This window comes from Pleurodeles waltl, chromosome 4_1 (genome assembly GCF_031143425.1).
Source record: "Pleurodeles waltl isolate 20211129_DDA chromosome 4_1, aPleWal1.hap1.20221129, whole genome shotgun sequence".
In the NCBI taxonomy this organism is placed as follows: Eukaryota; Metazoa; Chordata; class Amphibia; order Caudata; family Salamandridae; genus Pleurodeles; species Pleurodeles waltl.
This window is the reverse complement of record NC_090442.1, coordinates 736,768,697-736,796,158: the sequence shown is the minus strand read 5'-3', so window position 1 is coordinate 736,796,158 and position 27,462 is coordinate 736,768,697.

Genomic DNA, 27,462 nt, shown 5'->3' with positions numbered 1-27,462 from the left:
TCTGTAGCACAGACCCTGGTACTGCCAAACTGCCTTTCCTGGGGTTTCACTGCAGCTGCTGCTGCTGCCAACCCCTCAGACAGGTTTCTGCCCTCCTGGGGTCAAGCCAGGCTTGTCCCAGGATGGCAGAACAAAGGGCTTCCTCTGAGAGAGGGTGTTACACCCTCTCCCTTTGGAAAATGGTGTGAAGGCAGGGGAGGAGTAGCCTCCCCCAGCCTCTGGAAATGCTTTCTTGGGCACAGATGTGCCCAATTCTGCATAAGCCAGTCTACACCGGTTCAGGGACCCCTTAGCCCTGCTCTGGCGCGAAACTGGACAAAGGAAAGGGGAGTGACCACTCCCCTGACCTGCACCTCCCCTGGGAGGTGTCCAGAGCTCCTCCAGTGTGCTCCAGACCTCTGCCATCTTGGAAACAGAGGTGCTGCTGGCACACTGGACTGCTCTGAGTGGCCAGTGCCACCAGGTGACGTCAGAGACTCCTTCTGATAGGCTCCTTCAGGTGTTGCTAGCCTATCCTCTCTCCTAGGTAGCCAAACCCTCTTTTCTGGCTATTTAGGGTCTCTGTCTCTGGGGAAACTTTAGATAACGAATGCAAGAGCTCATCAGAGTTACTCTGCATCTCTCTCTTCACCTTCTGCCAAGGAATCGACTGCTGACCGCACTGGAAGCCTGCAACACTGCAACAAAGTAGCAAAGACGACTACTGCAACTCTGTAACGCTGATCCTGCCGCCTTCTCGACTGTTTTCCTGGTGGTGCATGCTGTGGGGGTAGTCTGCCTCCTCTCTGCACTAGAAGCTCCAAAGAAATCTCCCGTGGGTCGACGGAATCTTCCCCCTGCAACCGCAGGCACCAAAAAGCTGCATTACCGGTCCCTTGCGTCTCCTCTCAGCACGACGAGCGAGGTCCCTCGAATCCAGCAACTCTGTCCAAGTGACTTCCACAGTCCAGTGACTCTTCAGTCCAAGTTTGGTGGAGGTAAGTCCTTGCCTCACCTCGCTAGACTGCATTGCTGGGAACCGCGACTTTTGCAACTACTCCAGCCCCTGTGCACTTCCGGCGGAAATCCTTCGTGCACAGCCAAGCCTGGGTCCACGGCACTCTAACCTGCATTGCACGACTTTCTAAGTTGGTCTCCGGCGACGTGGGACTCTTTTGTGTAACTTCGGGTGAGCACCATTTCACGCATCCTTGTCCTGTTTCTGGCACTTCTCTGGGTGCTACCTGCTGCTGAGAGGGCTCCTTTACTTGCTCGACGTACCCTCTACCTCCTTGTCCAATTTGCGACCTCCTGGTCCCTCCTGGGCTACAGCAGTGTCCAAAAACACTAACTGCACAATTTGCAGCTAGCAAGGCTTGTTGGCGTTCTTTCGGCGGGAAAACACTTTTGCATGACTTTCCACAGCGAGAGGGATCCGTCCACCAAAGGGGAAGTCTCTAGCCCTTTTCGTTCCTGCAGAAACCTCAGCTTCTTCTGTCCAGTAGAAGCTTCTTTGCACCACAGCTGGCATTTCCTGGGCATATGCCCATCTCCGACTTGCTTGTGATTTTTGGACTTGGTCCCCTTGTTCCACAGGTACCCTAGATTGGAAATCCACCGTTGTTGCATTGTTGGTTTGTGTCTTTCCTGCATTATTCCTCTATCACGACTTCTTTGTCTTTTGGGGAACTTCAGTGCACTTTGCACTCACTTTTCAGGGTCTTGGGGTGGGCTATTTTTCTAACCCTCACTATTTTCTAATAGTCCCAGCGACCCTCTACAAGGTCACATAGGTTTGGGGTCCATTCGTGGTTCGCATTCCACTTTTGGAGTATATGGTTTGTGTTGCCCCTATCCCTATGTGTCCCCATTGCATCCTATTGTAACTATACATTGTTTGCACTGTTTTCTAAGACTATACTGCATATTTTTGGTATTGTGTACATATATCTTGTGTATATTTCCTATCCTCTCACTGAGGGTACACTCTAAGATACTTTGGCATATTGTCATAAAAATAAAGTACCTTTATTTTTTAGTATAACTGTGTATTGTGTTTTCTTATGATATTGTGCAAGTGACACTTGTGGTACTGTAGTAGCTTCACACGTCTCCTAGTTCAGCCTAAGCTGCTCTGCTAAGCTACCATTATCTATCAGCCTATGCTGCTAGACACCCTATACACTAATAAGGGATAACTGGGCCTGGTGCAAGGTGCAAGTACCCCTTGGTACTCACTACAAGCCAGTCCAGCCTCCTACATATGCTTTGACTAATTCTTGTGCATGAGAAGAGGGCATTGGTGGCAATCAGAAGTCACTGCAAAGTATTGGTTTGTTGTCCACATCTGCTTCCCATCCCCTACTCCCACCGTTCATCACTCGCAGGTAAGCGACATTTGTAAATGCCATGCTGGATACCGCGCTGCCTATGAAATGCCAAAACCACAGTACCTTAATAAATTCCTGACATTCCAGGAATGCCCTCAGAGGCGTTAAAGATCTCACGTAGAATTGCCAGCAGAAATACTTCACAAGGGAAACTCCGAACACCTTACAAATAATGGGTTCTCATACACAGTCACAGCAGGCAGGAGTTTAGCTGGCAGGTCGTCACCAAATGTAGTAAATACTCTTCACACCGAAGTTGTAGATAAAACGATCTCTTTTACTACGGCCCATCATGAAAACCGTGCATTTGCTCCTGCCAGCCTCGATCAACTGACAGCCCAAGAACGCACGCTTGCCAACACTCTTCCTGAAATTCTTTATTACGTGCGTACAACTCTAATCACAACAGAAAGTAACTCCTATTCAGCAAGGGCTTGTTCCTGTAGCTGTGGCCCAAGCACATGTGTTGTCTCCAGGTGCCTGTAATATCTATCAAGGGAGCGGGATGTCTAAGAAGACTTCCTCAACACAGGAAAACCTGGGTGTCAAGTAATACACAAGTGGAAAAGGTAAGTATGATGTTTATTGCACCACTCCAGAGAAGCGTCCCACTCCTGGATCAGCAGAGAACAACTGCCGGACCGAGAGTGGAACGTTACCTACATACACACCATAACAATGCACGCGTTGCCATGAACACAAAGTGACAACCACGCGCGCACGACATAACACATCTCCCTTTTCTTAATAACCAAAATATATAAACATTCAAAGAAAAACAATAAAAATAAAAATAATGAAATCTAATGAACAGTCAACGAAAATAATGCAGATCTAATTAACATAGTCATCTAGCCATTTTGGTTTACATCTATTCCTTTTACATTTGGTAACATAGTTATCATCAAGTATATTTGGAGATGAAGACTTAGCTCCGGACTCTTTGAATAACATGTTACTGTTCAAGGAATTATTCTCCTCAAGTCTATGAGGCTCGAAATCTAGGTCATTTTGTTCTACTACTAAATCTTGAGCCTCATGACTCCCACTCTCCTCATTGCAATTTGACCTACTCGATTCAATTACTGGGTCAAAGTCCAGAAAAGTCCCACGCTCACCTTGGCTATTAGTAGGATACACCCACTCATTACCTTTTAATATGGCAATGCGTCTGAAATTCCAGACTCTACCATCAGATAACCTGACCGCATTTCTTAACAGTTCAATTACCCTGAAAGGTTTGGAATATTGACTTTCTCCCTTCCTGACCTTCCAAGGTTTCTTAGTTTTAACTAGCATCCGTACCTTTACACTATGGGTGTGCTTGTTACTACAGTTTTGCTCAAATTTCGTTTGATAACGCTCATGAGTGTTACTTAATTTGTTTCTTACAACATCTAAGTCCATGGTAACTACAAGATCCTCAAACAACCAAGAAGGATTAACTTTAGTTCTAGCAATTCTCCCTCTCATAATCTCAAAGGGAGTACATCCAGTCATTTCATTTAACGTAATACGATACATCCACACTGTTTTAAGGACTTGTAATACCCAGTTCTCATCCGCTATACCTTCAGATTGAATTGCCCCTTTAAGCACTCTGTTAAATCGTTCGATAAAACCATTGCCACTGGGATTGTATAAAGAGGTAGTACAATGTCTAATTCCAACTCTACTGAAATATTCCTTAGCTTTTTTTGATGTAAATTGTACTCCATTGTCTGTGATAATACTGGAGGGAATACCTTCATCAGTAAAAATCCTGTCTAAAAATTTTAGAACAGCGTCAGAGTCTACCCTATTTACAATTTCAACCACCGGCCATTTTGAAAAAACATCTATAGCTGCGATTATATATTTACTATTAATGCCAATGGGGCCCATAATATCCAATGCAATGACTTCCCAAGGATTCTTGGGGTTACAAGAAAAGTACTCATTGGGTTTCAAAGTTTTTAAAGATTTGTCGGCATTAGCACATTTTACACAATCTCTAACACACCTTTCAATGAAGATATCATAACCAGGCCACCAAAATAATTTTTTAACAGATTGTTTGGTTCTAACGATGCCTCCATGACCCTCATGGCATTGTAAAGTAATAGATTTCCTAAGGTTAGTCGGTGGAATAGCTCTATCATCCCTCCATAGTATACTTTTGAAGTGAGACAATTCATTCCTAACTTCCCAAAAATTCCTCAAATTAGGGCTCAGATCTTTCTTCTCTGGCCACCCCTCAACCATGTACTTCAAAACTTCTTGAATTATAGCATCCTTGGAATACTCCTCAATCCACGACTGTTGGTTGATAAAAGGAATATCTTCATCGTGTAACCAGGCAATATGGTAGTCATCCCACTCAGATTCAGTTTCATGTTTACCACTTAAAGGCATTCTGGAAAGGAAATCAGCTGACACATTATCCTTACCAAGAACATAAGTTACATTGTAAAGAAAATCTTGGAGTCTCATGGATAACCTGGCAATACGTGCCGAAGCCTTGGCCATCCCTTTAGTGGTGAGTAATTTAACCAAAGGTTTGTGATCACTACGAATTTCACGATGTTTGCCCCAGACAAATGCTCTAAAATGCTCCAAAGCCCACACGCACGCCAATGTTTCTCTTTCTATCACAGAATATTTTACTTCTGCGTCAGTCAGAGACCTAGAAGCATAGGCAATTAAATTTTCACTGCCATCACTCTTTCTCTGAGACAATATTGCACCTAAACCTTTCGAGCTGGCATCGGTGGTAACAATGCTGGGCAAATTGGGATCAAAACCTGACAGAGGAACAGCATTAGCAATAGCTGTTTTAATGTTTCTGAATTCATAATCACACTCCTTACACCAATTAAATTTGCTACCGCTCTTGAGTAACTGTCTTATGTGGAATGTTTTGCAGGAAAAATTCATAATGTATTTGGAGTAAAACTCTGTGAGACCAAGAAAAGACTTTACATCATCTTTACAACTGGGTTCCGGCGCTAAACGTATTGCATCAATTAAATCAGGTTTGGGCCTAATTCCCTCCTCACTCAACACGTGACCCAAATACGTAACACTCCTGACAGCGAATTTGCACTTCGAAAATTTGACTGTCAAACCTCTTTCATTTAGGATACTTAATACACGATCCAACAAGTGATCATGTTCGATTTTATCTCTGCCATGGATTATGATGTCATCTTGAAAGCAATGTACGTTGGGCATGTTACCAAATAATGAATGCATGAGTCTCTAAAAAACAGCAGCAGCAGAGGCCAAACCAAAAGGCATCCTCTTGTATTGGAAACATCCAAAAGGAGTAATGAATGCTGTATAGTTTTTTGAATCTTGGTGTAACACAATCTGATGGTAAGCGGCCGAAAGATCTATGGTGGAAAACAGTTTTGCGTCTTTAATTGTGGAAAGCATTTCTGAAATGCGTGGTAAAGGAAACTGGTCAACAAGAATGTTGTCATTAAGATGACGTAAATCAATACACAATCTAATTTTGCCATCGGAACGTCTAGCAACCACAATGGGAGAAACCCACTCAGAAGATTCAATCTTTTCTATAATGTCTGCACTCACTAAAGCATATAATTCCTTCTCAACTTCACATCTAACAGTTGAGGATATATTCCTTACTTTGAAAATCTTGGGTGAAGCATTATCCTTAAGCACAATTTTGTGTACAAAATCAGTTAACTTGCCAATACTATCATTAAAGACTTTAGGGATTTTTTTTTTAAGGGAACTAGATCCAGATTCGCACACATCGACTACCATCACTGGTTCAGGACTATTGGGATACAATATGATGTCTAAACTGCCTTGATCTTGCCAACCTAAAATTGCAGGACCTCTCTTCGCAACATACAATTTGCATAAACTAGATCTATCTTTGAATTCAAACAAACAAGTGGTAAATCCTACTAAATCAATTTTCTCACCCGAAAATCCTTCAGGAGCAATATCAGGAAGGACTAGAATATCCCCTAATTTCTTTTGAAATTTATCAAACCACAACTGTTCATTAATAATAGTGTAAGGTGAGCCAGAATCTACATACATTTGGACTTCAATTCCACCAATAGTCATCATACAAATAGGTTTCTTCCTGACTTTCACAGAATCAACATTTAGGACTGATCTGTTATTACTTCTGATGTTTAGAACAAACTTATTGTCATCATTTCTTTCCCATGGTAAAGTATCATCACACTCTTTCTCTACAAATTTGACTTCATTGAAAAGTTTCTTCCTACACACCTTAGAAAAATGTCCAACCACCCCGCATGAAGAACATTTCTGTTTTAATGCAGGACACGATTTGTTATTTGCTAAATGTGAGCTGCTGCCACAACGGAAACATTTAAGGTGTTCACTAGAAGTGCCCTTAACTACTTCTGGTTTTTTGCATGTATTCTGCCCTCGAATTTTAGAATGAACTTTATTTACACTCTCATCCAACTTAGATTCTTTGAGTATGACTTTAGCACTCCTAGAAGACATTTCAGCTTTCCTGACAATGTCAAGAATTTGTTGTAAGCTAGCATCTCCATTAACCCATAACCTTTCTTGAACAGAAGAATCATTAACGTGCATAACAATTTGATCTCTGATTAATTCTTCTTGTAATTGTCCAAAATTGCAATCTAACGATAACGTTCTAAGAGCAGCAAGATAATCATCAATAGTTTCATAAATTTCTTGTTTCCTGTGGAAAAATTTGTATCTTAGAATAGCAATACATACTTTAGGTGAAAAATAATGGTCAAAAACACTGATAGCACTATCAAATGCATTTTGATCCCCTTCTCCGCCCCCAGCTTTAGTTGCTTGGTTGTATGCCTTTAAACCTTCCGGGCCAACACAATGCAAGAAAATCCTTTTCTTTTGTTGGGGAGGCATGTCACCTTGGATATCAATAGTATCAATGTAATTAAGAAAGAAAGCTTTCCATTCTGGCCACTTCATGCAAGGAGCGCCACCTGCAGGCCAGAACGATTGAGGAGGAGGAAGAGAAAAACTCTGGGCACACATATTGCTAATGCGTGCTTCGAAGGTTGATCAGATAAGTTAAGTGAAGTAGCAATGACTACAATGGCACAGCGCGTGCACGCAGCAGAGTCAAGGTGTTCCTCCGTAGTTAACCGTCCTGCTGTCACTGGTTGAACTGCTTTAGAACGAAAGTAAATGGACGTAATAAATGTGGCGTAAAAAGCCAGATGATAGAGAAAAAATAAATAAATAATAATAAATCCTCTGAGATTGTAGTAGCACGAATGAAGAGTTCAATGAAATGCACAGGACGTCCAACGACGGCATTCAGTTGACAGGCATCCACTGTTGCTAAATGATGTGCAACAAGGGCACACGTCACTAGGTATCCAAACAACTGGAAGAACGCAATGAAAACTTCCAACAGCGGCAAATTCGCACTATACAGCGCGAGTCAGAAGTCTCTAAAAAAAACAAGTAAAAAAGAAAATGCTGCTAGACTTATGGCACAGTAAACTTGAAGAGAAGGAGCCGTCAGCAGGAACAACGATGAAGGAGTGATGGAAAAGAAATCCAGGAGGAAGAAAAAAAAAAAAAAAAAACAGAAGACACTGTAAAAAAAAATGCTGGAAGAGAACGAAGAGAGAACCTGGAATGTGGGTTCGGGGAGTGGTGCAGCTCGTCGCCACTTGTCAAGTAATACACAAGTGGAAAAGGTAAGTATGATGTTTATTGCACCACTCCAGAGAAGCGTCCCACTCCTGGATCAGCAGAGAACAACTGCCGGACCGAGAGTGGAACGTTACCTACATACACACCATAACAATGCACGCGTTGCCATGAACACAAAGTGGCAACCACGCGCGCATGACATAACACTGGGGCTCACACATGGATGTTGAAGTCATCAAGTAGGTGTATTACAATGGAATATATAAGTTAACATCATTGATAGGCCCTAAACCCTCCTCTATAGACTTCTCAAGAATGAGGCCACGATCTAAAGAGTGAGGTCTAAACCCAAGAATAGGGGATATATACGGTCTCATAAACTATTGACTTTTAGCAGCTTTAAGTTAGGGTTATATGTATTCCCTTGATCTTGAGTGTCCTTTCTAGTTGGCTACTAACGAACAGAGAAATCTGAAACAGAAGTCATTGTAAATAGTGTTAGCTCCATAAGTCTCAACATTTCTGGTTATCAGTTTTCCTTTCAGTTTCTCTTTTAATGAGTCAGGCTTCCAGTGGTGATCTCGTGTCTTATTTAAAGAGCAATATTATTACCTCTCACCATTAATACCCATCCAGAATGTAATACTGAGGATCTGAAACCATTAATACCCATCCAGAATGTAATACTGAGGATCTGAAACTTTGCAGATGTTACAGGTTCCTTTAAAGAGGCAAGATAGTGTTTTAAGATGTAGACTGTTGAATTTCAAATGTATATTTGGTTTTCTGCCTGTTACAGAATTATGCCTGCAGTTTGTTATTGTCAATAGTTTATTTGTTTGCTGTTTCTAAATAGAGCAGAAGCATAGACAGCAGTCGAGGAGGCACTCTAATCAGAGCATTTTTCTTCCTTCTTCTTCCTACACTATGGATCACACTTCTGCAAGACCTCACAGACAAAACCGAACACAACATTTAGGAAGAGGCTCAAAATCTGGCTCTACACTGAGGTTTAGTTCTCTCTTTTCTGTTTTCTTTTCTGGCCGTTTCTAATGTGTCCTTCTGGTGAGCACTTGAAATCACTTGGATCCATTGATGGCTTATCTGAGCAGCAGTGCTTCTGTAAATTGGCCTGCACTCCCTCTGCCTCATTCAGAGGTGCGATAGCCATCAGGTTTCCAGTGGTGGATCGTCAGCACTGACTCTACCCTTTCAAAGCTATAGGTCAGCAACCCATCCAACACATGACCACTGGGTCAGTAGGTCGGCCCTATATAGAGTGGGCCTTACAATGTATATTTGTTCTGCCTAAAGGCCAGGAGGCAACCAACAGACTCCAACAGATAAAATACTTAATAGCCCCATACTCACAGGGAAAACACATGCAATCATGGCTATTTTGTTCATTTTACAAACAAATCCCCACTTTTGGGTATTGTTTCTGAAATGATGAAAGAATATTAACCAGCACCCACATCACAGTGTCCAGCTGGCATATCAGTTTAGATGAAAATGTTCTGACCTGGTCAGCCACTACCGAGCTGGTGGGGATATCTCCGTTCAATGGACAGCCGTCAGACAGGATGGTGAAGGTGATGGCCCCCACCAACTCCAGAGGTCTAGATGGCCTCCTTAACTCAAATTGGGAATAACTTTTAAACATTTAGAGTCAGATTCTAGTTATAAGGGCTTACTACATCGTAGAGGAGTGCTCTCAGGGTTCTACATTGTGTGGCAACTGCTTTGACAATGTTAAACCGTTTGGCTTTTAAGACTTATTTTTGCATTAATAGTACTTCTGCGAGAAGGGTTGGTGAAATGTAGACACTGGTCAAATCCTCCATTTAGCACTGTAGGAGGCTGGACTGGCTTGTAGTGAGTACCAAGGGGTACTTGCACCTTGCACCAGGGCCAGTTATCCCTTATTAGTGTATAGGGTGTCTAGCAGCTTAGGCTGATAGATAATGGTAGCTTAGCAGAGCAGCTTAGGCTGAACTAGGAGACGTGTGAAGCTACTACAGTACCACTTAGTGTCATATGCACAATATCATAAGAAAACACAATACACAGTTATACTAAAAATAAAGGTACTTTATTTTTATGACAATATGCCAAAGTATCTTAGAGTGTACCCTCAGTGAGAGGATAGGAAATATACACAAGATATATATACACAATAGCAAAAATATGCAGTATAGTCTTAGAAAACAGTGCAAACAATGTATAGTTACAATAGGATGCAATGGGGAAACATAGGGATAGGGGCAACACAAACCATATACTCCAAAAGTGGAATGCGAACCACGAATGGACCCCAAACCTATGTGACCTTGTAGAGGGTCGCTGGGACTATTAGAAAATAGTGAGAGTTAGAAAAATAACCCTCCCCAAGACCCTGAAAAGTGAGTGCAAAGTGCACTAAAGTTCCCCTAAGGACAAAGAAGTCGTGTTAGAGGAATAATGCAGGAAAGACACAAACCAACAATGCAACAACTGTGGATTTCCAATCTAGGGTACCTGTGGAACAAGGGGACCAAGTCCAAAAGTCACAAGCAAGTCGGAGATGGGCAGATGCCCAGGAAATGCCAGCTGCGGGTGCAAAGAAGCTTCTACTGGACAGAAGAAGCTGAGGTTTCTGCAGGAACGAAAAGGGCTAGAGACTTCCCCTTTGGTGGACGGATTCCGCTCGCCGTGGAGAGTTGTGCAGAAGTGCTTTCCCGCCGAAAGAACGCCAACAAGCCTTGCTAGCTGCAAATCATGCGGTTAGCGTTTTTGGAAGCTGCGGAGGCCCAGGAGGGACCAGGAGGTCGCAAATTGGACCAGCAGAGAGAGGGGACGTCAAGCAAGACAAGGAGCCCTCTCTGAAGCAGGTAGCACCCGGAGAAGTGCCAGAAACAGGCACTACGAGGATGCGTGAAACGGTGCTCGCCAAAGTTGCACAAAGGAGTCCCACGTCGCCGGAGACCAACTTAGAAAGTCGTGCAATGCAGGTTAGAGTGCCGTGGACCCAGGCTTGGCTGTGCACAAAGGATTTCCGTCGGAAGTGCACAGGGGCCGGAGTAGCTGCAAAAGTCGCGGTTCCCAGCAATGCAGCCCAGCAAGGTGAGGCAAGGACTTACCTCCACCAAACTTGGACTGAAGAGTCACTGGACTGTGGGGGTCACTTGGACAGAGTCGCTGGATTCGAGGGACCTCGCTCGTCGTGCTGAGAGGAGACCCAAGGGACCGGTAATGCAGCTTTTTGGTGCCTGCGGTTGCAGCGGGAAGATTCCGTCGACCCACGGGAGATTTCTTCAGAGCTTCTGGTGCAGAGAGGAGGCAGACTACCCCCACAGCATGCACAAGCAGGAAAACGGTCGAGAAGGCGGCAGGATCAGCGTTACAGAGTTGCAGTAGTCGTCTTTGCTACTATGTTGCAGGTTTGCAGGCTTCCAGCGCGGTCAGCAGTCGATTCCTTGGCAGAAGGTGAAGAGAGAGATGCAGAGGAACTCGGATGAGCTCTTGCATTCGTTATCTAAAGTTTCCCCAGAGACCCTAAATAGCCAGAAAAGAGGGTTTGGCTACTTAGGAGAGAGGATAGGCTACTAACACCTGAAGGAGCCTATCAGAAGGAGTCTCTGACGTCACCTGGTGGCACTGGCCACTCAGAGCAGTCCAGTGTGCCAGCAGCACCTCTGTTTCCAAGATGGCAGAGGCCTGGAGCACACTGGAGGAGCTCTGGACACCTCCCAGGGGAGGTGCAGGTCAGGGGAGTGGTCACTCCCCTTTCCTTTGTCCAGTTTCGCGCCAGAGCAGGGCTAAGGGGTCCCCTGAACCGGTGTAGACTGGCTTATGCAGAATTGGGCACCTCTGTGCCCAACAAAGCATTTCCAGAGGCTGGGGGAGGCTACTCCTCCCCTGCCTTCACACCATTTTCCAAAGGGAGAGGGTGTCACACCCTCTCTCAGAGGAAGTTCTTTGTTCTGCCATCCTGGGCCAGGCCTGGCTGGACCCCAGGAGGGCAGATGCCTGTCTGAGGGGTTGGCAGCAGCTGCAGTGAAACCCCAGGAAGGGCAGTTTGGCAGTACCAGGGTCTGTGCTACAGACCACTGGGATCATGGGATTGTGCCAACTATGCCAGGATGGCATAGAGGGGGCAATTCCATGATCATAGACATGTTACATGGCCATATTCGGAGTTATCATTGTGAATCTACATATAGGTAGTGACCTATATGTAGTGCACGCGTGTAATGGTGTCCCCGCACTCACAAAGTTCAGGGAATTGGCTCTGAACAATGTGGGGGCACCTTGGCTAGTGCCAGGGTGCCCTCACACTAAGTAACTTTGCACCTAACCTTTACCAGGTAAAGGTTAGACATATAGGTGACTTATAAGTTACTTAAGTGCAGTGTAAAATGGCTGTGAAATAACGTGGACGTTATTTCACTCAGGCTGCAGTGGCAGGCCTGTGTAAGAATTGTCAGAGCTCCCTATGGGTGGCAAAAGAAATGCTGCAGCCTATAGGGATCTCCTGGAACCCCAATACCCTGGGTACCTCAGTACCATATACTAGGGAATTATAAGGGTGTTCCAGTAAGCCAATGTAAATTGGTAAAAATGGTCACTAGCCTGTTAGTGACAATTTGGAAAGAAATGAGAAAGCATAACCACTGAGGTTCTGATTAGCAGAGCCTCAGTGAGACAGTTAGTCACTACACAGGTAACACATTCAGGCACACTTATGAGCACTGGGGCCCTGGGTTACCAGGGTCCCAGTGACACATACAACTAAAACAACATATATACAGTGAAAAATGGGGGTAACATGCCAGGCAAGATGGTACTTTCCTACAAGCACTTTCCCCCACTACTACTCCAATACATCTTCAAACCAATGGGCATCCATTTCCAGTGCCTGTGCAGAGACTTCCGACTTGCAATTTTGAACAAAAGCTCCATAAGGAAGGAAGACTTAATGAAGAATTTGCATATCTTTCCTTGAATAGCCAGAGACAATCTGGTCGATATTATTTGCGCTCTCTTGAGGTAAGTCCAAAGTGAAAATCAAGATGTAGCACATAGGCTTTTGCTGTCGATTTTCAAAAGAGCTTGTACCCGGGGACATGTTCCACTTGTGCCTAACAGAATTGAGTTATTTTGAGCACATTCCTTTTGCGAAAATACGCAAGACTGATTTATGGACTTCTAGGCACCCTTTTACTGGGTGTGATATCAGGTGCTAGAACGACAGCCCTTCTGACTCTTTGAGGTTAATTTTTCTGTATCAGATTCAAAGTGTTCACTTTATGGAATTGAGGTGGGTGCAAAGATTACAAGTCAATTAAGAAGTTGCAATGATGAATGTCTGAGGAAACAGCGCCTTTTTTCCAGGTCCCTGGAATTCAGTGCTAGGAATGGAAAGTGTAGTACTGTGTGAGCTATGTTCTCAAGGGTTCATGCTTACAGCTTTTCAAGGTCATTTTGACTTCTGCCTCCTTCTCTGTCAAAACAGCACACGGTTTCATTTAAATTCCTTTTCAGGGCTTCATTGCCCAAAATAAATACCTCACCCCCCAACTGTCAGATTTGCCCTATTCTCAGTGGCGAGGGAAACCCACAGAACAGGTGCAGGAGGACATAGTCCATATCCTTTCCTTCTGCTGCCACTTTCTAACCACACTGCTGAGTGCAAGTATCCTGTCCGTATTTGTAAGTAGAGACATCAAAATAACTGTGTTCGGTTCAGATAGTGCTGCCACAAAAGCAGGAATCGATGTGCAGCCTGTTGAAGAGGCGGTACGTGATGAATACTATAGTACTGCAGGAGTATGAGAACCTAAAGGGGCAGATTTATGTAAAGTGGGGCTGCACCTAGTGCAGTGCTACTTCTCTTGCACCACTTAGTGCCCCCTATTGCCACTATGTGTGCATCGTATTTAAAATACGGGGCACCAGGGCAGTAGTCAGGGTTACTAGTGTCATAATTTTTGTCGTTAGCCCGGCGCTTTGCAGGCTTAGTGTCAAAAATGTTGACGCTTATCCTACAAAGCACCTTGAGGCCTATTGAAAACAATGGGAGCCTCCCTTTAATGCCTGCTCTTAGCAGGCGTTAAAAATGCCGATAACAATGGCGCAGGCATAATGTGGCGCAAGGGGTTACAAAGTGTAATGCAAGCATTGTGCAACTTTGTAAATATAGTGCAGCGTTTTTGGCCTTCCATCGCCACATTAGCGTAAAAAAAATGATGCTAATATGGCATTGGAATGGCGCTAGGCCCTCTTAAATCTGGGCCTAAGTGTGCATAATCTTAAGGTGAAAAAAATGCAATACACTGACATTGTATAAACCGAGGGTGGGGGTGACAAGGCATCTATGTACATCAGGGAGTTCTACTATACTTAGTCATCCACACACTTCTATTACAGTACTTTGCAAGATGCCTAAAGAGTATGTAAGCAGGAAATGTATACACACTCAGGTAGAAATATAAGATACAGGCTTAGGGCATCCATAGGGTATGTAAATTGTAGATGTGTATAATGTAAGTGGTCAGTGAAAGACAAAACATCTGTGGAACCTCTGGATAGGGGAACACAACATAAAGGTCTTCAGGTGAAAGATAAGGGGTTCTGATATTCTGATCTTAACCGAGGTTCCCTGTCAGAACAGAAATATATTAGCTAAGCCTCAATCTCCAGCAAATGGTTGTAGGTAGCTCAACAGGCTATCTGAAGTTCCTGAACACATGATGTATAATCGCTTTCAACATCAGATTACATGTACTCCTCCATACCTACAGCAAGGCCTACCTGTGGTTGACACGAGTCCCCCAGTGTTGTGGTGGCCCATGCCTACTGCAGTATTAAATCATCTTGTGGAATGTTGAGAGTGGTCTGTGATGTCACAATTAGACCCAGGAGTACAGTGATGCTCAATTATGAGTTATCTTTGCTCAGTTTCTACCTGGTAAAGGTCTTTGCATCGAGTAGGATCTGTGCCCATTTTGGTGCCCTAGAGGGCCCTTGGATGTTTCTCCACAATCTGGGGATACAAGGAATGATCTGGCATTCTCAGAATTAGGTTCTCACAAACTGAGCAGGCACATTTCGGCGTGGGAAATACTATACTGGATGGAAGGGATATCAGCACATAAGGAGTGGGGGAGTTTCGCCTCTCCGTGCCTTGTGAACCAACTCAGTTGCTTCATCATCTTATACGATAGAACTAAGTTATAGAGTTGAAAATGCGCACACTATCACATCACTATTTCAGGAAACAGCCTACCATCATAGCCACTGAGTACCCTTACGGGTAGTCTTAAACTGGGGTGAATCAGGAGGCATCCGAGACATAATAGAGCAAATGTGGAGCGCCAGTGGTTATGTAAACAAGTAGCGTATTACTGGTGCATGTGTCTTATGGTAATAATGCTTCAGCGTTGCCTCTGTTTAAGACCAGATTTTCCAGGTGCATCCAGTCCTAGGTATCTTTCTGCAAGTTCGCTACAACTTGTATTCTGATCCCTCTTTCTATCTGCAGATTCCTCACCTTGTGAATAATCCCAAGCGTGAAGACTGGATGTGAAAACTTTAAAGCAGTATTCCTGTGCGCCAGTAGGTTGTGTTGTGTGGCTCTGCATCAATATCATTCGGCTCCGGAAGTGACAAGTGGAGTTTTATAAGCAGCACCTATGCATGCTGACGTCAGTTCATTTTTTCCTGCACATTCAGACAAGGATCTGAAGCTACTAGTTAGTCTTTTCAAGACTTTTTAAAAAAATTATTCTAGTGTGCAAGGGAAAATGTCACCTCATAAAACACCAGGGTGGTTTTTTTTTAAACCTTTATTTTCCAGTTTTTGAATAAACAGCAAACATACAGCAGTGAATAAAGTATCAGATACATATCTCTTCAGGTAAAGCACGGGAAAGTACCTCAGTAAGCAATCAGTAATCATACGAGTTTTGATAACCGAGCCAGAAGCTAAGCCCTCCCCACATTTAGACACCTTAGTCTCGTACATGCCCCTGTATTTAATCTCTACCCACTGCGTTCCATCCTCCCCATCCTCTATCTTGCTGTTGCTATTGGAGGCACCTGCAGAGGTCTCCAGATTCAGGAGTTTGTCACAGAGGTCTCTCCAAACCTGAAGGTCCTCCACCACCTTTTTGCCCCATCTACTTAACTTCCTATGTGATTCTTCTTCTAAAGCCAGTTCCTTAATATCTCTATGCCAACGATTTCTACCAGGTAATCTTTGTCCCATCCATGAGATGGCAGCCCAGCGCCTGGCTAGCACCAGCAGCAACTGCAGAAATTTGTATGCCATCTTTCTCCCTTTTAGCCGTCATATGTTCACCAGGAAGCCACTCGATGGTGCGAGTTCCAGGTTTTTACGCACAGTCCTCTTTAAGTCTGTTACCATTTCATACCAATACCTAGGTACCTCCCAGCATTCCCATGCCAGATGTAAGAAACCTGCACTAATATATCTGCATCTAGGACAGCTGTCTGATCGGGAGATGGACATTCTGTGGAGGTCTCCAGGGTCTCCTTGAATGATGTAAAGGTCTCCCCAGTGTACAGGTCTCCAAGACTGTTACAGCCACCTGTGCTGCAATCCTGAAAGGACACTTCTCCATTAATTGTCAGATGGGTTTCAATATTGGGATTGGGTGCTCATGATGGGATGGTACTTTAGCTCTTTTTGGGCAAACCTTTTGCCAGATGGATGATGTGACTTGCACCATATGCGTGATATACTGTGGGAGTCCGGCCCCTTCCATCAGGAGCTCAGGTAGGCGCTCTACCGCCACTCTCCCCGACAATAGGCGCTTCTTCCAATTGACTTCGGTATCTAGCCAAAAGGCCGCATGCTGTAGATGTGCTCTGTTGCAATATAGGCCAAGGCTAGGGGCCTCCGGTCCCACCTCTTCATACATCTTCTCCAGTATCGACAGGGCCACCCTGCAATGCTTTTCTGCCCGCAGGAGTGATATGAGTAGGGAGTCCAGTGGCTTGAAGACCTTTGCTAGAAGTGGGCATAGCAAATTCTGTAGCACGTACAGGCACCTTGGAAGCAGCACCATCTCGGAGATGGCTAAACGGCCCATCAGAGAGAGGGGGGAATTGTGTTCCAGAAAGGGAAGGAGGACCTAAGGCCCTATCCATATTAAGGCTAATCTGTTGTGCTGCCGTATGTGCTACTTTGATGCCTAGGTATTGATACTGAACCGTTTCCCAATGCAGGCCCAGGGATGGCAATTCTTCTACTGGAATCCCCAATAAAGAGGCAAGCAGAAACAGTAAGGACTTGGCTCTGTTAAGCCGAAGTCCCGAAAGAAGTCTGAAATCCTCCAGCAGCCGAAGTAACAGTGGCACGGAAACATGAGGGGAGGACATATAGAACAGGGATCGTCAGTGTAGAGTGAAATAATATGTTGCATATCCCCATTAGCCCTGCATCCCCTGGCACGTCCAAATTCCCAATACCTCTATTCTGAGTGCAAACAAGAGTGGGCAAACCTGTCTTGTACCATGCCCCAGTGTCCATACCTCTGAGCAAGTATTCCCCACCCTAACGCTCTCCCTTGGCTCAGAGTAGAGAAGGTGCACTCAGCCGCAGAACTGTGGAACAAACCCTAAAACCCGTAGCACCTTGAGCAAGTAACCCTAGTATCAACTTGAAAAATGCCTTTTCCAAGTCAATAGCGACCAGCGCCATCTCTTCTTCACAACCCTGGACCTAGTGTAGTACATGGGATAGTCGTTTCAGGTTCATCCCAGTGTTGTGTTCTGGAATGAAGCCACACTGGTCTTCATGCACCACATGGGTCATATGTGTGTGATCAAGCAAGCATCTTGCATAGTGCTTTTCATACCGATCTAAGCTCTTCCAAATTTAGGGGGTCCTCTAATGCTTCTACTGCCACTGGACTAAGTTTCGGGATGTCCAGCCCTTCCAGTAACTTTGTGTATTGCTGTGTCTTAATACCCGGGTCAGCAGCATACACTTCCTGTAGGTGCGGTTTGAAGGTTTACACCATATCCACCGTTGAGATGACATTATATCCCTCGGGAGTCATTAGGGGCCATATTTATAGCGCAGTTTTGCGTCAAAAAAATTAGCGCCGTCTAACGCCATTTTGAAGCGCCGTGCGGGCGTCAAATTTATAGTTTGACGTACGGCGGCGCAACCAACAGGTGGGAGTCATTATTTCGTGACGCACACAGCGGCGTTCCGTCGTAAAGGAAACCAACGTTAACGCGACGCACATCACTGTGGGTCGATTTACGACAGCGCAATCCGGAAAGCGCTGTTTTTTTCACGCTATTGCGTCAAATTTTTGCGTGAAAACTGCCCTTTCAGCAGAGGAGAGCCAAAATGGATCCCAGATGCCACTACAGACCCCAGGAGGATGACAGCAGACCAGGAACCAGCCAGGAGGATCCATACAGGAACCAGGACATGTTTAGAAAAAAAAGAAACTGTTGCTTCAGTGAAGAGGAGCAGGAAATCCTGGTGAAAGAGGTGACGGAACACCAGCACCAACTTTTCATCTCCTCCAAATTGCCACTCAGTAGGAGAGAGGCCATATGGAAACAAATAGTGGACAAGATCAACAGTGTGGCTGAAGAACGCCGCACAGTCACTGAGTGTAAGAAACGCTGGCATGACTGCAAACGTAGGACAAAAGAGAAAATGGCCAGGAACAGGAAGGCAGCAATGCAGACTGGAGGGGGGAGTCCAGCACAACAGGAGGCCCTGGACCACATGGAGGAGATGGTCGCAGCCGTCATCCCGGAGGAGATCGTCACAGGGATTCAAGGACAGGACAACGCAGACTATCACGACACAACGCACATGCAGGGTAAGTCGCATGGGGAATTAAATTGCAATAATGTTGACTGTAACAGGGGGGGAAATACCTACTACACAATGCATGTAAGTCTGCACATATATGAACTGGCATGGGTAAAGGGGCACGGCAGGGGGGCATGGCTAGCACAGACTGAAGCTGGGGCACGACAAAATACAGCAACAACAACAGTCCCATGGGGACATCCTGTAAGTACAACAATAGAGCCAAGGGAAAGCAGCGACAGGTGGGAAGGCCACTACCTCAAACTCACATCCAGGCACTTGTTTTGTAAAATCTATCCTACATCAACTAGGTCCCTATCAGTAATCCAGTAGCCAAAACAACAACTGCAATGTAACTGCCACAACAGCTTACAATAACACCTCTCATCTCTGTGCAGCTACAGTACCAAATGGCAGGAACCTCCCCATGGAATATACATACCCAAATTAGGGTGTGAGGATGACATCCGCAACAATTCTTAGAAATAAGACAAAGGCACCAGTACACTCAAATGCCGAATGTCCATACCTGACACATACATAAGCCAAAGTAAACAGCAATAGGAGCCACACAGCACTCACGACACACACATGCTGCATACGTCAGGGTCCCTCACGTGCCTGGCTAACAAGGCTACATCACTAATGTCATACTGCTCAGACAACACCTGAGGAGGGGACACAGGCAACTGGTCACTGAAACACACCTGCAAAGTCTCACAACCAAATAGGACCTTCATACGATAAACAGGCCAATCCAATGAAACACACATGACCCAACATCATCTTCAAACATCAACAATGTTTACATCCATACCACATCCTAACATTAACATGCATAGGTAATGCCACGTAACATGTACAGTTCATGCAATGTGAATAAAAAGTGTATGGGGCAGGTCCTGAGAGGCAAGTGTGCTGCCAGGGCATTCACAACACCCACAGTCAGTCAAAGTGTATTGTGGCAAGTGTAACGTATACTTTGCGCATTAGCCTCAGGCTGTAGGCCTTTGTGCACCTTACCCTGAATGTACTTTTACTCATTTGCTCACATCTAAGAGCCTCAGAGCACTTTGCACTAAATGCTTCTTATTGGCCTTCCTATCAGTTAATATAGCAAATAGCCAGTCCTAGGGTGTTGTTAATTAGTCAAATCACACTGTTTTGCCTGCTTCTGCACTGGAGTTTGCCAGAACATATTCACTCTGTGCCCCAGTCAAGGATACAGTCTGGTACTTTGCTGATAGATGTGTTAGGGGTTAAGATTTGGCATTCCTGCGTAGGGAAACTTTGTCATCACGATGACATATGACTTATAATATCACTTCCTTGTCCCAAGACACGCAAGAGGGAGTTTCCAAACAGAGAAACACAACTAGATGCTGCCTGCCTTGCTGCTGATGCACAACCAGATCACAGGTCATTCCTCTGATATGAGGGATGATGTCTCCCCAGTGATTCCGACAGGCAAGCTCCAAACTTAACATGCTGTGCTATAAATAGAACAAGCAGAGGGAGAGTAGAAACTGTTAGGCACCATGATAGCTGTGTACTAATGTATCACTGTCCTGCGGACTATTTCAATTCGAACAGTGTGTATTGTTTGGGTTATTGTGGCTCACACCTAAATATCAACAAGTCAGTTGTACAATGAAACCTCATATTAAATAAATACTGTCTTTGTCATTTGTGTATGGAAACATACCGGAAAAGAGAGAATTGTGTAGGATCTGAGTGACCACGACTTCCCTGAGAAGTTCCAAAGATGTCATGCGCTCGGATGTCTAAACATTCCTTTGCTGTGGGAGACCAGAGGCACTGCTAGTTAGTCAGAGCAAAAATAAATATCAGGGTGACAGAGTTATTTACAAGTGGGTCAGAATTAGTCCCCCACACCATTAGCTATCCTGCTGCCTAGAAAGCCAGTAATCTCATGTAGGATAATGAGAGCCCACCCAACAAAATGTCCCTCCATAACAATAGTTAAACACCGAGGGAGGAGTAGGACAAAAACATGCCTATTCCTAAATAATTACAAAGCAACACCTAGAGGCGATCAGGCAGACATGTCTGATAGCTCCATATCATACATGTGACACACAGGTGGGCCATAGGCCTACAACAATGCCCTATGACGGACAGCAGATACCAAGACAAACACAGAGCACAAAGTTAAGGCATCCAAAGGCTTGTATCTTAGTGCAAAATTGTCACAACACAGACACACTAATTGTACCCTGTTTCATTGCAGAGGAACATGGATCTCCTGCAGATATGCCTGTCCCTGAGTTCCCTGATGACATGGATGATGAGCCCATAAACATCCCACAGGAGACCATTCAAATGGTCCTTGAAAGCCTCCAAACCCCACCTTCAGTCACAAGGAGGAGCACAGAAGAAGCAGCCACCACAGGAGAACCACCCGCCACCCCAATTGTAAGACCTGCCAGCTCCAACACAGCTGAGGACTCTGACGACACTGGCACCAGCTTCGAAAGAACCGTCGTTGGGGTACAGCGGGAGCTAGCCAAGGAGGTGCGGGTGGGGATGCAAACTATGGCAGCCAGCCTTGAGGGGGTGCGTTCGTGCATGATGTCTACTGTTGATCAGGCAGCTGCTATACAAGCCCGAACATCGCTCTTGCAGGAACTTTTAAAAACACAGAAGGAAATCTCCACAGCTGTCATCCAGTTGACACAACAACTACAACTGCAATCCAGTCAACGTGTGCATGAATGCAACATAGAACCCCTCAGGGCCGACCTGGCTGCCTACCATCGTGATGTGGCTGCCATTCTCAAAAACCAGCAGGCCCTCCTTGCTGCAGTACTGCCCTTCATAACTCCACAGGGAGCAGCTGACGGGATGTCTGCCTCCATGTCTTCTAACACTGAGGTGTGTGTTGCCCCTTCACAACCAACAACAACAAGGACACACCAGGCAACACACACATCAGAAGAAGAAGACATGGAACAGATAACATTCACACGGAAGAGTACCCGGAAGCCCTAGTCCCTGCACCATGGCCTACTTTGACCAAGGTCCTACGTTTTGTCAAAGGCCAGTCTCACTACAACTACACTCAATGACTGTTCGGCAATCCACTGTATGACTTGTCCCCATTGCCAGTGAATGTCTCTCTCCTACTATTTGCCAACTCCTGTCCCTCTGCACAGTCTGTGACATCACCCCAGCATGTCAGGAGCATCATCCACACCCCTTCTGTAGGATCACCATGTAAGAATGCACCAGAACAGACTCAGCAAATATGGTGAATGGACAATTTGCACTACACCATCTATAAATAAATAGCACTTGCACACCTATTGTGTCTCTGTGTTATTTCACACTTCAACTGTGCAGTACCTAACTCCAAAGTGTCTGTGTGGCAACCATGTCGATTCTCTATACTACTGTCCTGATTTCATGTATACTGAAACATCTGTGCAGTGGCCAGGATTGCATCATAGCCTTACCATACTGAGGAAAATAACTGATGAAGGAACTAAGCACACACAATCATGCTGTGTTGGACAGAATGATGCACCATCTATCGCTATTCCAGAGAACAAATGGTGGCTGAGAAATGTAGGCACCATGCAATACCTATATAAGAATTAATGCCTCATAATGTAAGGAATCATGAACAAATTACACTGCATCAATCACCCTTACGGAGTATACTGCCATGAAGGGAAGTCATGCTGAATCAGTACACACATGATGTAGGTCAGCAATGAAAGCAACAAGACAAGAGTGTGAACAACTCCTCATCTACAAAGATCTCCCTGAACTTCACACTGCTGTCCGACCTATCAATGTACCCACAATAACAAGTCTGGAAGCACTCTTTGTGAAGTAGGATACATACCGAAACAAAACCTTGGTGATCAATGCATACTACCAATGGTGGGTCTCCCAAATGGTGGATACTTACCAAGTTAGCACACGGGTAGCTGGCATGTGAAACCTCAATTTCCTGGGGATGGCGAGCATAGGACACAAATGTCATACTAAAACATTCTGCCACACTGATGTCAAGGCCATGATAATGTAGCACCTAACGCATCATGTAAAGGGTTAACTAAATATTTATTTCATCGAGTAATACAAGAGGCAACTAAGGGAAAGGTAAACCTACACTAATCTAACCTGACTACTACTAACCCACAACTGTCCCTAACTAACCTAAGCTAAACTTACTCTACACATGTAACGAAACGATCTAAACATCAACCCTCCACCCACCATTATGAGACAGGACACATGCAGGACAACACTTAATAACCTACACACATACTATACTACCCTAAACAAACATATATTTTTGGGGAATTTTTTTATTTTTTAATTATTTTTTTATTTTTATTTTTTTAATACAGGAATCCCAACATTGCCCCCCCACCCACACAAAAAAAGAAGATAGAAAGAATAAGGACCCCCCACCCTCTTACCTAACACTAACTAAGCTAATTACCTATACTTATCCTAATACTAATCCCCAAAACCCAACTAACAGTAGAAAATAGGAAAGAGGTGAGAGGGGAGGGGTAAAAGTTCTTGAGGGCAAAAGTGTGTAGGAGGCTGGACTGGCTTGTAGTGAGTACCAAGGGGTACTTGCACCTTGCACCAGGCCCAGTTATCCCTTATTAGTGTATAGGGTGTCTAGCAGCTTAGGCTGATAGATAATGGTAGCTTAGCAGAGCATCTTAGGCTGAACTAGGAGACGTGTGAAGCTACTACAGTACCACAAGTGTCACTTGCACAATATCATAAGAAAACACAATACACAGTTATACTAAAAATAAAGGTACTTTATTTTTATGACAATATGCCAAAATATCTTAGAGTGTACCCTCAGTGAGAGGATAGGAAATATACACAAGATATATGTACACAATACCAAAAATATGCAGTATAGTCTTAGAAAACAGTGCAAACAATGTATAGTTACAATAGGATGCAATGGGGACACATAGGGATAGGGGCAACACAAACCATATACTCCAAAAGTGGAATGCGAACCACGAATGGACCCCAAACCTATGTGACCTTGTAGAGGGTCGCTGGGACTATTAGAAAATAGTGAGAGTTAGAAAAATAGCCCTCCCCAAGACCCTGAAAAGTGAGTGCAAAGTGCACTGAAGTTCCCCAAAAGACAAAGAAGTCGTGATAGAGGAATAATGCAGGAAAGACACAAACCAACAATGCAACAACTGTGGATTTCCAATCTAGGGTACCTGTGGAACAAGGGGACCAAGTCCAAAAGTCACAAGCAAGTTGGAGATGGGCAGATGCCCAGGAAATGCCAGCTGTGTGTGCAAAGAAGCTTCTACTGGACAAAAGAAGCTGAGGTTTCTGCAGGAACAAAAAGGGCTAGAGACTTCCCCTTTGGTGGACAGATCTCTCTCGCCGTGGAGAGTCGTGCAGAAGTTTTTTTTCCGGCCGAAAGAACGCCAACAAGCCTTGCTAGCTGCAAATCATGCAGTTAGCTTTTTTGGACGCTGCTGTAGTCCAGAAGGAACCAGGAGGTCGCAAATTGGACCAGGAGGTAGAGGGGACGTCGAGCAAGACAAGGAGCCCTCTCAGCAGCAGGTAGCACCCGGAGAAGTGCCAGAAACAGGCACTACGAGGATGCGTGAAACAGTGCTCACCCGAAGTTACACAAAGGAGTCCCACGTCGCCGGAGACCAACTTAGAAAGTCGTGCAATGCAGGTTAGAGTGCCGTGGACCCAGGCTTGGCTGTGCACAAAGGATTTCCACCGGAAGTGCACAGGGGCCAGAGTAGCTGCAAAAGTCGCGGTTCCCAGCAATGCAGTCTAGCGAGGTGAGGCAAGGACTTACCTCCACCAAACTTGGACTGAAGAGTCACTGGACTGTGGGGGTCACTTGGACAGAGTTGCTGGATTCGAGGGACCTCGCTCGTCGTGCTGAGAGGAGACCCAAGGGACTGGTAATGCAGCTTTTTGGTGCCTGCGGTTGCAGGGGGAAGATTCTGTCGACCCACGGGAGATTTCTTCAGAGCTTCTAGTGCAGAGAGGAGGCAGACTACCCCCACAGCATGCACCACCAGGAAAACAGTCGAGAAGGCGGCAGGATCAGCTTTACAGAGTTGCAATAGTCGTCTTTGCTACTTTGTTGCAGTGTTGCAGGCTTCCAGCGCGGTCAGCAGTCGATTCCTTGGCAGAAGGTGAAGAGAGAGATGCAGAGGAACTCTGATGAGCTCTTGCATTCGTTATCTAAAGTTTCCCCAGAGACAGAGACCCTAAATAGCCAGAAAAGAGGGTTTGGCTACCTAGGAGAGAGGATAGGCTACTAACACCTGAAGGAGCCTATCAGAAGGAGTCTCTGACGTCACCTGGTGGCACTGGCCACTCAGAGCAGTCCAGTGTGCCAGCAGCACCTCTGTTTCCAAGATGGCAGAGGTCTGGAGCACACTGGAGGAGCTCTGGACACCTCCCAGGGGAGGTGCAGGTCAGGGGAGTGGTCACTCCCCTTTCCTTTGTCCAGTTTCGCGCCAGAGCAGGGCTAAGGGGTCCCTGAACCGGTGTAGACTGGCTTATGCAGAATTGGGCACATCTGTGCCCAAGAAAGCATTTCCAGAGGCTGGGGGAGGCTACCCCTCCCCTGCCTTCACACCATTTTCCAAAGGGAGAGGGTGTAACACCCTCTCTCAGAGGAAGTCCTTTGTTCTGCCATCCTGGGAGAAGCCTGGCTTGACCCCATGGGGGCAGAAACCTGTCTGAGGGGTTGGCAGCAGCAGCAGCTGCAGTGAAACCCCAGGAAAGGCAGTTTGGCAGTACCAGGGTCTGTGCTACAGACCACTGGGATCATGGAATTGAGGCAACAATGCCAGGATGGCATAGAGGGGGCAATTCCATGATCTTAGACATGTTACATGGCCATATTCAGAGTTACCACTGTGAAGCTACATATAGGTAGTGACCTATATGTAGTGCACGCGTGTAATGGTGTCCCCGCACTCACAAAGTCCGGGGAATTGGCCCTGAACAATGTGGGGGCACCTTGGCTAGTGCCAGGGTGCCCTCACACTAAGTAACTTTGCACCTAACCTTTACCAGGTAAAGGTTAGACATATAGGTGACTTATAAGTTACTTAAGTGCAGTGTAAAATGGCTGTGAAATAACGTGGACGTTATTTCACTCAAGCTGCAGTGGCAGACCTGTGTAAGAATTCTCAGAGCTCCCTATGGGTGGCAAAAGAAATGCTGCAGCCCATAGGGATCTCCTGGAACCCCAATACCCTGGGTACCTCAGTACCATATACTAGGGAATTAGAAGGGTGTTCTAGTAAGCCAATGTAAATTGGTAAAATTGGTCACTAGCCTGTTAGTGACAATTTGAAAGAAATGAGAGAGCATAACCACTGAGGTTCTGGTTAGCAGAGCCTCAGTGAGACAGTTAGGCATCACACAGGGGACACATACCTATAGGTCACAAACTTATGAGCACTAGGGTCCTGACTGTAGGAGGCTGGACTGGCTTGTAGTGAGTACCAAGGGGTACTTGCACCTTGCACCAGGCCCAGTTATCCCTTATTAGTGTATAGGGTGTCTAGCAGCTTAGGCTGATAGATAATGGTAGCTTAGCAGAGCAGCTTAGGCTGAACTAGGAGACGTGTGAAGCTACTACAGTACCACAAGTGTCACTTGCACAATATCATAAGAAAACACAATACACAGTTATACTAAAAATGAAGGTACTTTATTTTTATGACAATATGCCAAAGTATCTTAGAGTGTACCCTCAGTGAGAGGATAGGAAATATACACAAGATATATGTACACAATACCAAAAATATGCAGTATAGTCTTAGAAAACAGTGCAAACAATGTATAGTTACAATACGATGCAATGGGGAAACATAGGGATAGGGGCAACACAAACCATATACTCCAAAAGTGGAATGTGAACCACGAATGGACCCCAAACCTATGTGACCTTGTAGAGGGTCGCTGGGACTATTAGAAAATAGTGAGAGTTAGAAAATTAGCCCTCCCCAAGACCCTGAAAAGTGAGTGCAAAGTGCACTAAAGTTCCCCAAAAGACAAAGAAGTTGTGATAGAGGAATAATGCAGAAAAGACACAAACCAACAATGCAACAACTGTGGATTTCCAATCTAGGGTAACTCTGGAACAAGGGGACCAAGTCCAAAAGTCACAAGCAAGTCGGAGATGGGCATATGCCCAGGAAATGCCAGCTGCGGGTGCAAAGAAGCTTCTACTGGACAGAAGAAGCTGTGGTTTCTGCAGGAACAAAAAGGGCTAGAGACTTCCCCTTTGGTGGACGGATTTCACTCGCCGTGGAGAGTTGTGCAGAAGTGTTTTCCCGCTGAAAGAACGCCAACAAGCCTTGCTAGCTGCAAATCATGCAGTTAGCGTTTTTGGACGCTGCTGTGGGCTAGGAGGGACCAGGAGGTCGCAAATTAGACCAGGAGAGAGAGGGGACGTCGAGCAAGACAAAAAGCCCTCTCAGCAGCAGGTAGCACCCGGAGAAGTGCCAGAAACAGGCACTACAAGGATGCGTGAAACGGTGCTCACACGAAGTTACACAAAGGAGTCCC